Source organism: Natator depressus, chromosome 5 (assembly GCF_965152275.1).
Source record: "Natator depressus isolate rNatDep1 chromosome 5, rNatDep2.hap1, whole genome shotgun sequence".
Lineage (NCBI taxonomy): Eukaryota > Metazoa > Chordata > Testudines > Cheloniidae > Natator > Natator depressus.
In genome coordinates this window covers 1,704,938-1,716,994 of record NC_134238.1, presented here as the reverse complement: position 1 = coordinate 1,716,994, position 12,057 = coordinate 1,704,938, and the positions used below count along the sequence as shown (strand labels likewise).

The following is a 12,057-nucleotide window of genomic DNA, read 5'->3' as shown; positions in this document are numbered from 1 at the left end:
GCAGAGAGAGGCTCTGTGGGGAGGGGTGATTTAGGGCTGTGCCATCATTCGAATCCAGGGAGGAAAAGAGCTCCTGTGTGAGGACATGTAACGCCCCCACCCCCAGGCCAGAGCAGGCTCCTTGCCTGCCAGGTATTTCTGGCCCTTGCTGGGTCTTGTTTCAAACCTCCTGTGTGATGGGATTTGCGCAGCCTGCCATGGTGCTTGCAGACTGACATTAACGTCTCGTGTTGCCCAGGGGTCAGTTTGCCCCCTGTCCCTCTGATGGGTGCCCTCATCACACCATTGGCTTAATCCCAGGAGGGTCCCAGGACCTTCTGCTCCCCAGATTGTCAGCTCTGTGCAGGCCAGAGCCTTGGTTACCAAGAACAATTCAGTGGCTTCTTAGCCGTTCGCCTCCGGAGCCCCACATTCAAGTCCTACCCAATCGCAGTGAGAAGGGGTGGGGCGGTCACACTACAAAACCATCTCCCTGCGTGGCATGACTGGCAGCGTCTCCTCTGGAGGCAGCCCAGTGTGGGCATTGGCCTGGGGCGCTCGCACCGTCCCGCCTGGCTCCTGCCGCTACGGCCCCCTTTTCATAAGCTTCAATTCGCTGTGATAGAGAGAGGGAGGGTTGAGTGAGCAAACCCCAGCCCCAGCGTTTCGACAGTAAATAGCTCGTGGGGCAGCAGGGAAGTGAGGGTGGGGCCTGAGCCTTTAATGGCTATTAACTTCCCCTTTGTGTTGGCATCGCGTGCCAGCCTGCGTGGTGGCTGCTGTGAGCGTGGGCCAGCGCGAGAAGGATCAACCGGGCATTGGCTAGAGGGGCCTGATGGGTCATGCCCACCTCTAAGTTCTACGGCTTGTGGTGTGTGCCCCTCCGAAGTCCAGCTCTGTTCCCCGGGCCCCTGTCTGTGCCCACTCCCCTCCGGCTGCTCTGGCACTGGGATCCCTGGCACTTTGTGGTGTAGACGGGGCTTGTCCGTGGTTGGGGCGACGTGGGCCTGGCTATGGCCCATTGTGTAAAATCCATCAGCTGTTGCATTTGTACAAAGTTCCTGTCACAGGTTAGTCAGGTAACTGCTCGTTTACCCTGCAGGTAGGTGCCCTGTTACATACGGGCAGCTTTGAAAACCAGGCTGTCTGGAACGGAGTGCTACCAATACGGCCCTGCGCCCTGTGGGGCAATGGGACCCCCGGGAGGGCCGGGAGCAGGGTCCTGGGGGCGCGCACTCGCAGCCCAATGGCCTGGGTACCGGGATCGCTGCCCGGCCCTGCGCGCCAGTCACAGCGTAGATCACGTCCGGGTGTGGGCCTGGCCTGGGTACCGGGATCGCTGTCCGGCCCGGCGTGCCAGTCACAGCGTAGATCACGTCCGGGTGTGGGCCCGGCCCGGGTACCGGGATCGCTGCCCAGCCCGGCGCAGATCACGTCCGGGTGTGGGCCCGGCCTGGGTACGGGGATCGCTGCCCGGCCCTGCGCGCCAGTCACAGCGTAGATCACGTCCGGGTGTGGGCCCGGCCTGGGTACCGGGATTGCTGCCCGGCCCTGTGTGCCAGTCACAGCGTAGATCACGTCCGGGTGTGGGCCCGGCCTGGCTACGGGGATCGCTGCCCGGCCCGGCGCGCCAGTCACAGCGTAGATCACGTCCGGGTGTGGGCCCGGCCTGGGTACCGGGATTGCTGCCCGGCCCTGTGTGCCAGTCACAGCGTAGATCACGTCCGGGTGTGGGCCCGGCCTGGGTACGGGGATCGCTGCCCAGCCCTGCGCGCCAGTCACAGCGTAGATCACGTCCGGATGTGGGCCCGGCCTGGGTACCGGGATTGCTGCCCGGCCCTGTGTGCCAGTCACAGCGTAGATCACGTCCGGGTGTGGGCCTGGCCTGGGTACGGGGATCGCTGCCCGCCCTGCGCGCCAGTCACAGTGTAGATCACGTCCGGGTGTGGACCTGGCCTGGGTACCGGGATTGCTGCCCGGCCCTGTGTGCCAGTCACAGTGTAGATCACGTCCGGGTGTGGGCCCGGCCTGGGTACCGGGATTGCTGCCCGGCCCTGTGTGCCAGTCACAGTGTAGATCACGTCCGGGTGTGGGCCCGGCCTGGGTACCGGGATTGCTGCCCGGCCCTGTGTGCCAGTCACAGCGTAGATCACGTCCGGGTGTGGGCCTGGCCTGGGTACGGGGATCGCTGCCCGCCCTGCGCGCCAGTCACAGTGTAGATCACGTCCGGGTGTGGGCCTGGCCTGGGTACCGGGATTGCTGCCCGGCCCTGTGTGCCAGTCACAGCGTAGATCACGTCCGGGTGTGGGCCCGGCCTGGCTACGGGGATCGCTGCCCGGCCCGGCGCGCCAGTCACAGCGTAGATCACGTCCGGGTGTGGGCCCGGCCTGGGTACTGGGATCGCTGTTTGGCCCGGCGCGCCAGTCACAGCATAGATCACGTCCGGGTGTGGGCCTGGCCTGGGTACGGGGATCGCTGCCCGCCCGGCGTGCCAGTCACAGTGTAGATCACGTCCGGGTGTGGGCCTGGCCTGGGTACGGGGATCGCTGCCCGCCCTGCGCGCCAGTCACAGTGTAGATCACGTCCGGGTGTGGGCCTGGCCTGGGTACCGGGATTGCTGCCCGGCCCTGTGTGCCAGTCACAGTGTAGATCACGTCCGGGTGTGGGCCCGGCCTGGGTACCGGGATTGCTGCCCGGCCCTGTGTGCCAGTCACAGCGTAGATCACGTCCGGGTGTGGGCCCGGCCTGGGTACGGGGATCGCTGCCCAGCCCTGCGCGCCAGTCACAGTGTAGATCACGTCCGGGTGTGGGCCCGGCCTGGGTACCGGGATCGCTGTCCGGCCCGGCGTGCCAGTCACAGCGTAGATCATGTCCGGGTGTGGGCCCGGCCCGGGTACGGGGATCGCTGCCCAGCCCGGCGCGCCAGTCACAGCGTAGATCACGTCCGGGTGTGGGCCCGGCCTGGGTACGGGGATCGCTGCCCAGCCCGGCGCGCCAGTCACAGCGTAGATCACGTCCGGGTGTGGGCCTGGCCTGGGTACGGGGATCGCTGCCCGCCCGGCGTGCCAGTCACAGCGTAGATCACGTCCGGGTGTGGGTCCGGCCCGGGTACGGGGATCGCTGCCCAGCCCGGCGCGCCAGTCACAGCGTAGATCACGTCCGGGTGTGGGCCCGGCCTGGGTACGGGGATCGCTGCCCGCCCGGCGTGCCAGTCACAGTGTAGATCACGTCCGGGTGTGGGCCTGGCCTGGGTACGGGGATCGCTGCCCGCCCGGCGTGCCAGTCACAGTGTAGATCACGTCCGGGTGTGGGCCCGGCCTGGGTACGGGGATCGCTGCCCGCCCGGCGTGCCAGTCACAGTGTAGATCACGTCCGGGTGTGGGCCTGGCCTGGGTACGGGGATCGCTGCCCGCCCGGCGTGCCAGTCACAGTGTAGATCACGTCCGGGTGTGGGCCCGGCCTGGGTACCGGGATCGCTGCCCAGCCCGGCGCGCCAGTCACAGCGTAGATCACATACAGGCACATACCCAACCGATGCCTCCGAGAGGTACTGCCCAGCTCCGTGTGCTGGAGGGTCCTTGCAGGACCTTTCCAGCTCCCCCTTTTCCCCATGGCTCCCCGCTGACCGCTGCTGCTCTGTGTATGGGTCCCCGTGAGAGGGTGGCCCCATGGCCCCTGTAACAGCTGAGGCTAGTGCTGGCAGGGTCGGCCCCGTGACTCGCTGCCCGTGTTCCAGCGACAAGAGTCCTGCCGTCAGTACCTGCGCCCAGCTCAGAGAGAGGAGCAAATCTGCCCCCCTCCAGCGGCTTCAAGGAGGTCGGGGGGGCTCACCCAAGGCTGGGCTCACCAACTGCCTGGCCTCCATCTGAGCCCTCCACCCTGCAGGGAAGCCCAGCTCCTGGGATGGCTCCTGGCCAGTTTGCAGGGGGGTGGGGGGTGCAGGAGCCAGCCCCTGGGTGTATGGGGCTCTGGCCAGCATGTGGCAGCCGCTTGCTGGGCAGCGCTGAGGATGATCTGCCCGCAGGCAGTCCTGCTGCTGGAGGGTCCCCAGAAGGAGATGGAGGGTGGGGGAACCTGGGGCACGAGATCCCACTCGCTAGTGTGCGGTGCTGAGCGTCACGCTGGTGACCCACGCTCTGACTCGGGCCTTAGTCCATGGTGCTAGCTGCCTGCTTGGGTAGCCCGTCGCTCTGCGTTGGAACTGGCCTGGGGAGGCAGAGGAGAGGGCTCTGTGGGACACAGCCAGGCCCCCCGCAGGGCCCCCAGCCCAACCTCATTGGCATTTGAGGCTGGTGGAAGGAGGGTGGAAAATACCAAATGTGCCAGCCCCTCTCCGTTCCTACCCAGAGCCCTTCCAGTGCAGCCTGACCAGCTCGGAGCTCAAGCCCCCTGGGCCGAAGTCTCCTTGGCTGGCAAGAGCCTTGTCTGGCTGGAGCCAGGAACAGCAGTGAGCCGGACAGGGCACGGTGTGCCCACAGCCAGCCTTCTCCCAGCCCCTGGCAGGGGAGCTAAGGGATCCCAGCCAGGTCAGTGACACAGGAGACTTGTTAGTGAGCGGGAAGGCGCACTGCCCCTTCAGAAGGAATGTGTTGTCCGAGCACACGCAGGGGGGTCTCATTACATGAGCCCTGCGATCTGCACCGCTGCTTGGCAAAGCCAGCGGGGGCTGGCCGGCAGGGACAGGGCAGCCGTGGACGGGGAGCGTGAGCAGCAGTGGCCGAACCCCAGGTTAGTGGTCAGGAGTAAGTGCGGGCAATGGTGCAAGCTGCCAGTCGGGCTGGAGCACGGCCGTGGCTGGGGCTCTCTGGAGCTCAGCTTGGGGCTGGTCCGGATTGGCACTGGGCCAGGCATGCTACGCCTGCTGGAAGGGCTGGAGTCGCTGAGCCAGGTGGCGGCTCCTTACCCCGTCTGGAAGGAGGGAGGCGGCTCTCTTGCATGTGGGTTGAGCCATGCAGGGCTGCCCAGCCTGGGGAGGAGGCTGGCGCTGAACTGCTGGGTGGTGTGTGAATGAAGCCAGGCCCCAGGACAGGGCTGGTTTGGAGTTTCCCCAGGGCGTGGTTGTAGCATAGCACAGATTGGACACGTCACCTGCACACCCCACGGCTCGGGGACTGGGGTGGGGCTAATGCTGCGGGGGGAGCAGGTGGGGGCCCCTGGGAGCCACAGGAGTTCATTATTAAAGTGGCTGGCTCTGTGTAATGAGCCGTGGCTCCACCTCGCACGGCGTAGTGGGGTCAGAGCAGAGGGGGTTCGGCAGAGCCCCGTCGGGCCCGGGAGGACGCACGCTCAGGGACGGGGCCCTGCAGCCTGTGGCCCTGCTGGGGAGGGCTGACAAGCTGACATGGGTTTCCTGCAGAACTCAGTGTTAGGGAACCGAGGCTTGCTGAGCACTGCCCCAGGGTGCTGAGCCGGCTGGGGACCTGTGGCACGCATCCTGTTGAGCATGTACGTAAAGTCGAGTTTACATCAAGTACATAAAAGTTTACAAGGAGGAGGGAGAAAAATTGTTCTCGTTGACTTCTGAGGCTAGGTCAAGAAGCAATGGGCCTAAATTGCACCAGGGCGGTTTAGGTTGGACATCAGGAAAAGCTTCCTGTCAGGGTGGTTAAGCCCTGGAATAAATTGCCCAGGGAGGTGGTGGAATCGCCGTCACTGGAGATGTTTAAGAGCAGGTTGGACAAACGCCTGTCAGGGATGGGCTGGATCAGTGATCCCCAGCCGGTCGATAGCAATTGACTGGTCGATCCTGGGGACTCTCCCAGTCGATCGCCATCTCCAGTGGTGCAGCGGGGCTGCCGCTAAGTCAGGCTCCCTGCCTGCCCCGGCCTCAGACCGCTCCTGGAAGCGGCCAGCATGGCCCCACGGGGGCGGTGGGGTGGGCGCAGGGGTCTCGGCGCGCTGCTCCTGCCTACAGGCACCACCCCTGCAGCTCCCATTGGCCGGGAACAGGGAACTGTGGCCAGTGGGAGCTGCGGAGGGTGGTGCCTGCAGAGAGGGGTAGCGCACGGAGCCACGTGCCCCTCCGCCCAGGGGCGCATTGGCCCCTTCCGGGAGCAGCGTGGGGCACGGGTATGCAGGGAGCCGGCCTCAGCCCCACTGCGTCACCGAGCAGGAGCCGCCTGAGATAAGTGCCGACAGCGGGACGCCACACCCCAGCCCTGAGCCCCCTCCCAGAGCCTGTGTCACGGAGCGTGGGGGAGTCCAGGCCCTGCACCCCTCTTCCTGGGATTCACTGAGACTCTCAGCCAGCCAGTAACACAGAAGGTTTATTGGACAACAGGAACACAGTCTCAAACAGAGCTTGTGGGTACACCCAGGACCCCTCAGTCAAGTTCTTCTGGGGGGCAGGGAGCTTAGACCCCAGCCCTGGGGCTCCCTGTGTTCCTCCACCCAGCCCCAAACTGAAACTAAACCCACCCAGCAGGTTCCCTGCTGCAGCCTCCGTCCACATTCCTGGGCAGAGGTGTTACCTCCCCTCCCCCTCCTGGCTCAGGTGACAGGCTCTCAGGTCTCCCATACCCAGGGCACATTCCCACGTCAACACTCCCCCCTCCCTGCTGCGTCAGATCCTCACATCTCTCCCCCCTTCGAGACCGAACTGAGCAGGGTCACTGTGACCAGTGACCTGGGGAAGTTCAGGGCCCCCTCTCCGGGACAGCGCATCCGCTATCAGGTTGGCCCTCCCCTTCACGTGGACCACGTCCATGTCGTAATCCTGCAGGAGCAGGCTCCATCTCAGGAGTTTGGCGTTGGCTCCTTTAATCTGGTGCAGCCAGGTCAGGGGAGAGTGGTCGGTGTAGACGGTGAAGTGTCGCCCGAAGAGATAGGGCTCTAGTTTCTTGAGGGCCCACACCATGGCCAGGCACTCCTTCTCGATGGCCATGTAGTGTTGCTCCCGGGGTAGCAACTTCTTGCTCAGGTACACGATGGGGTGTCTCTCCCCCTTTTCATCCTCCTGCATTAACACCGCCCCCAGTCTCGTGTCTGAGGCGTCGGTGAACACCACAAAGGGCTTGTCAAAGTCTGGGTTTGCCAGAACTGGGCCACTGACCAGAGCTTCCTTCAGCAACCGGAAAGCCTCCTGGCACTGCTCGGTCCAGACCACCTTGTCTGGCTTCCCCTTCTTGCATAGCTCAGTGATGGGGGTGGCTATGGCGCTAAAGTGGGGCACAAATCTTCGGTAGTATCCTGCCATCCCAATAAAGGCTTGGACCTGCTTTTTGGTGTGGGGAGCGGGCCAGTCTCTGATCACCTCCACCTTGGCCGGTTCCGGCTTTAGGCGGCCGCTCCCCACCCGATGGCCCAGGTAAGATACTTCAGCCATCCCCACCTTGCACTTCTCCGCTTTGACAGTCAGCCCAGCCCCCTGGAGTCGGTCCAGCACTTGTCTAACCTGGGACACGTGGTCCTCCCAGGTCTGGCTAAAGACACAGATGTCATCAATATACGCCACGGCAAAACTCTCCATCCCCCTCAGTAGCTGGTCCACCAGGCGCTGGAAGGTGGCCGGCGCTCCCGTGAGGCCGAAAGGCAGGGCCAGGAACTCATAGAGCCCCAGAGGGGTAATAAAAGCAGATTTCAGCCAGGCATCTGCATCCAGCGGCACTTGCCAGTAGCCCTTTGTAAGGTCCATGGTGGTAAGGTACCGAGCTCCTCCCAGCTTGTCTAGGAGCTCGTCAGGCCTGGGCATGGGGTAGGCATCAGATACAGTGATGGCATTGAGCTTCCGATAGTCCACACAGAACCGGACCGACCCATCCTTTTGGGGACCAGCACCACCGGCGAGGCCCAAGGGCTGGCCGATGGCTGGATCACCCCCAAAGCCAGCATGTCCCGGACCTCTCTTTCCAGGTCCTGAGCAGTTTTCCCTGTGACTCGGAAGGGGGAGCATCTTATCGGCGGGTGCGACCCCGTCTGCACCCGGTGGACAGTCAGATTAGTGCGTCCAGGCTGGTTGGAAAACAGCTGTTGGTACGGATGCAGCACCCCCCTGACCTCAGCTTGCTGGGCAGGGGTTAGCTGATCCGAGAGGGGAATTGTTTCCAGGGGGGAACCAGCTCTGGTCCCAGGGAATAGATCTACTAAAGGGTCATCTCCCTGCTCCTCCCAATGTCCACACACGGCCAACACCACATTCCCCCTGGCATAATATGGCTTCATCATATTCACATGGTACACCCAGCGGTGGTGTGCCCGGTTTGACAGCTCCACCACATAATTTACCTCATTGAGCTGCTTGACGACCTTGAAAGGGCCTTCCCAGGCGGCCTGTAGTTTGTTCTTTCTCACGGGGATGAGAACCATCACCTGATCCCCGGTGGCGTAGGCACGGGCCCGCGCCGTGTGGTCATACCAGACCTTCTGCTTCTTCTGGGCTCTGGCCAGATTCTCCCTGGCCAGGCCCATGAGTTCAGCCAGTCTCTCTCGGAAGATCAGGACATACTCCACCACTGACTCTCCATCGGGAGTGGCCTTCCCCTCCCACTCGTCTCTCATCAGGTCCAGGGGGCCCCTCACTCTCCTTCCATATAACAGTTCGAAAGGCGAAAATCTGGTCGACTCCTGGGGCACCTCCCTGTACGCGAACAGCAGGTGAGGTAAGTACTTGTCCCAATACTGCGGGTGCTGGTTCATAAAGGTTTTCAGCATCATCTTTAGCGTCCCATTGAACCTCTCCACCAGCCCATTGGACTGGGTGTGATAAGCTGAGGCCCAGTCGTGCCGGACCCCACATTTCTCCCACAAGCACCGGAGCAGGGCCGACATGAAGTTGGAGCCTTGGTCCGTCAAGACTTCCTTGGGGAACCCCACTCAGCTGAAAATGGTCAGGAGCGCATCTGCCACGGTGTCTGCTTCAATGGAAGCTAAGGGCACTGCCTCGGGCTAGCGGGTGGCAAAATCTACCACCACCAGAATGTATTTCTTCCCCGACCGGGTCGTCTTGCTGAGAGGTCCCACTATGTCCATGGCCACCTTCTGGAAAGGCTCCTCTATGATGGGCAAAGGTCTCAAAGCCGCTTTCCCCTTGTCCCGGGCCTTCCCCACCCTCTGACGGGGTCACAGGATCGGCAATACTGCCAGACCGTGGTAAAGACCCCGGGCCAGTAAAAGTTCTGTAGCAACCTCTGCCGGGTGCGCCAGATTCCCTGGTGCCCTGCGAGGGGGATGTCATGGGCCAGGTACAGGAGCTTGCGGCGATACTTCTGGGGGACCCCCAGCTGCCTCCTGATCCCACAGGACTCCCTTGTGGGATCCCATTCTCGGTACAGGAACCCATTCTCGGTACAAGAACCTCTCCTGGCAACCTCTCCTCATGGTCCGTACCACACTGAGGTCGGCCAGGTCCCTGAGCTTCCGCAAGGAGGGATCTTTCCTCAGCTCGGCCTGGAAGTCAGCGGCTGGGGAAGGGATGGGGACCGGTTCCCTCCAACTGGCCGGGTCTGAGGCCACAGCCTCTCCGAGCCGTGCCCCTCGGCGCTCCCTCCCCACCAAGGTAGGGTCCTGCACCTCTGGTGTGGTACCCTCCCCAAGGTCAGGGCGCAGTGCCCTCGCTGGCTCCGGCTACGGGTCACAACCAGGGCGGTCTGGGGGTTGCTTGGCCAGTCCTCTAGGTCCCCCCCCATCAAAACCTCAGTGGGCAAATGGTGGTGTACCCCCACATCCTTGGGGCCCTCCTTGGCCCCCCATTTCAGGTGTACCCTTGCCACGGGCACCTTAAATGGGGTCCCGCCCACCCCCGTCAGGGTCAGGTAGGTGTTGGGCACCACCCAATCTGGGGCCACCACCTCGGGCCGGGCCAGCGTCACCTCCGCGCCCGTATCCCAGTATCCATTGACCTTCCTCCCATCCACCTCCAGGAGTACAAGGCACTCTCTCCGGAGGGACAGCCCCGCACCCATCCTGTAAACCGAGCACCCTGAGCCCAGAGCCTCCAGCCCTCCGGCGGGGCTGGCCGGGGGTACTCTTCCCTCCTGAGCAGGTGGTAAACTGGCAGCCCCCCTTGCCTGGGTCATCTGCCCCTTGTCCACCTGGGTCCCTACCCATTTAACCCTGGGTAGGTTGGGTCTGCTCAGTCTGTCCATGAGCCCGGGGCACTGGGTCCGTACGTGGCCTCTCTGGCCACAGTGATAGCAGCTCAGGTCACGTTGGTCCCCTCGAGCGGGTCGGAGGGGCCCGACGCCAGGCATTCCCCTTTGGAGGGGGTTCTCCCTATTTCCCCGCTGGGAGGCCCTATGGTGACTCTCTCTCTGCATCGGGGGGAGCCTGTTCTTTTGGGACTCCTACCGGCTACCCCCTGACCGACTGTTCACAAACTCGTCGGCCAGCTGCCCTGCATGCTGGGGGTTCGCGAGCTTTTTGTCCACCATCCACAGCCGCAGGTCGGAAGGGCACCGTTCAGACAGCTGCTCCAGTACAAACAGGTCAAGCAGGTCCTCTTTAGTTTGGGCCCCCGCTGTCCACTTGCGGGCATATCCCTGCATCCTGTTGACCAGTTGTAGGTAGGTGACCTCAGGCGTTTTACGCTGACTCCGGAACCTTCTCCGGTACATCTCGGGGGTCAGCCCAAACTCACGGAGCAGGGCCTGTTTGAACAGTTCGTAGTCCCCTGCCTCTGCCCCTGTCATTCGGCTGTACACCTCCACGGCTTTGGGGTCCAGTAAGGGGGTGAGAAACTGGAGCCTGTCTGCAGGGTCAACCCCGTGCATCTCGCAGGCATTCTCAAAGGCCGTCAGGAAGCTATCTATGTCCTCCCCCTCCTTCCGCTGGGCCAGGACGCACTTATCCAAGCTCCTTGCAGTCTTGGGTCCCCCCTCACTCACCGCAGCCGGGGCCCCACTGCTCCTCAGCCTGGCCAGCTCCAGTTCATGCTGTCTTTGTTTCTCCTCCTGACGTTCCCGCTCCTTCTCCTCCTGCTCATGTTGACGTTGTTTTTCATGATCCTCCAGCTCCCTCATTCTCATCTCCCTCTCCCATTCCAGCCGCATCCGCTCCAGGGATGGGGAGCTCCGCCGGGAGGATCCCCTGCTGGCTGCTGGGGTCAGGGGGCCCTCGGTATTCGCTGGGCTTCCCCCAACCCCTCCCCCAGGCCTAGGTAGGAAGGGTCTCGGGATGTCCTTGGCAGCAGTCTGACCCCTCCCAGCCCGCTCAGGCCCCAGGGCCCACGCTGCGTCCACCGGGCGGCTTCCCTCCGGGACAGGGATCGGGTCATCCAAGCGATCCCTCTCCTCCAACTGGGCAATCAGCTGTTCCTTGGTGGACCTCCCGATGCGCAGCCCCCTCTGCCTGCACAGCTCCACCAGGTTGCTCTTAAGATGTTTAGCGTACATCTCCCTGCTGGCCACTCGCAGGCCTGGGCAGCTTTCTACGGTTTCCAGGAAAAACCCCTAGTGTGCCAGTCCTTCTGGAGGTCACCACCTCTTTGCCAGGGTCGAGCTGCAGACTCCTCCACCCCTGGGACCGCTCGCTGCCATCCCCCGGGGGACGCTGTTACTGCAAAAGTCCTTCTCTCTGGTCACACACTCCCAGGGGTTAACCGCCCCCTGAAACTCTCTCTCTCTGAATCTTCAGCACGCCTGGTCCCTGTCAATCCCCCTTCATTTTACTGCTCCCCAGTCACTTACTGCAGGAAGCGCTGTTCACGGGGTGCAGTACATCCCACCTCTGCCACCAGTTGTCACGGAGTGTGGGGGAGTCCAGGCCCTTCACCCCTCTTCCTGGGATTCACTGAGACTCTCAGCCAGCCAGTAAAACAGAAGGTTTATTGGACAACAGGAACACAGTCCAAAACAGTGCTTGTGCGTACCCCCAGGACCCCTCAGTTAAGTCCTTCTCGGGGAGCGGGGAGCTTAAACCCCAGCCCTGGGGTTCCCTGCGTTCCTCCACCCAGCACCAAACTGAAACTAAACCCCCCCAGCAGGTTCCCTTCTGCAGCCTCTGTTCACATTCCCGGGCAGAGGTGTTACCTCCTCCTCCCCCTCCTGGCTCAGGGGACAGGCTCTCAGGTCTCCCATCCCCAGGGCACATTCCCAGGTCAACACTCCCCCCTCCCTGCTGTGTCACATCGTCACAGCCTGCACC

At 63.2% G+C, this 12,057-nt stretch overlaps 1 protein-coding gene across 7 annotated transcripts in view; it reads left to right on the top strand.

The window, feature by feature from the left end:
• RUSC2 (RUN and SH3 domain containing 2) overlaps positions 1-12,057 on the top strand; it is an 86,946-nt gene that overhangs the window by 41,939 nt on the left and 32,950 nt on the right. The window lies entirely within an intron of this gene.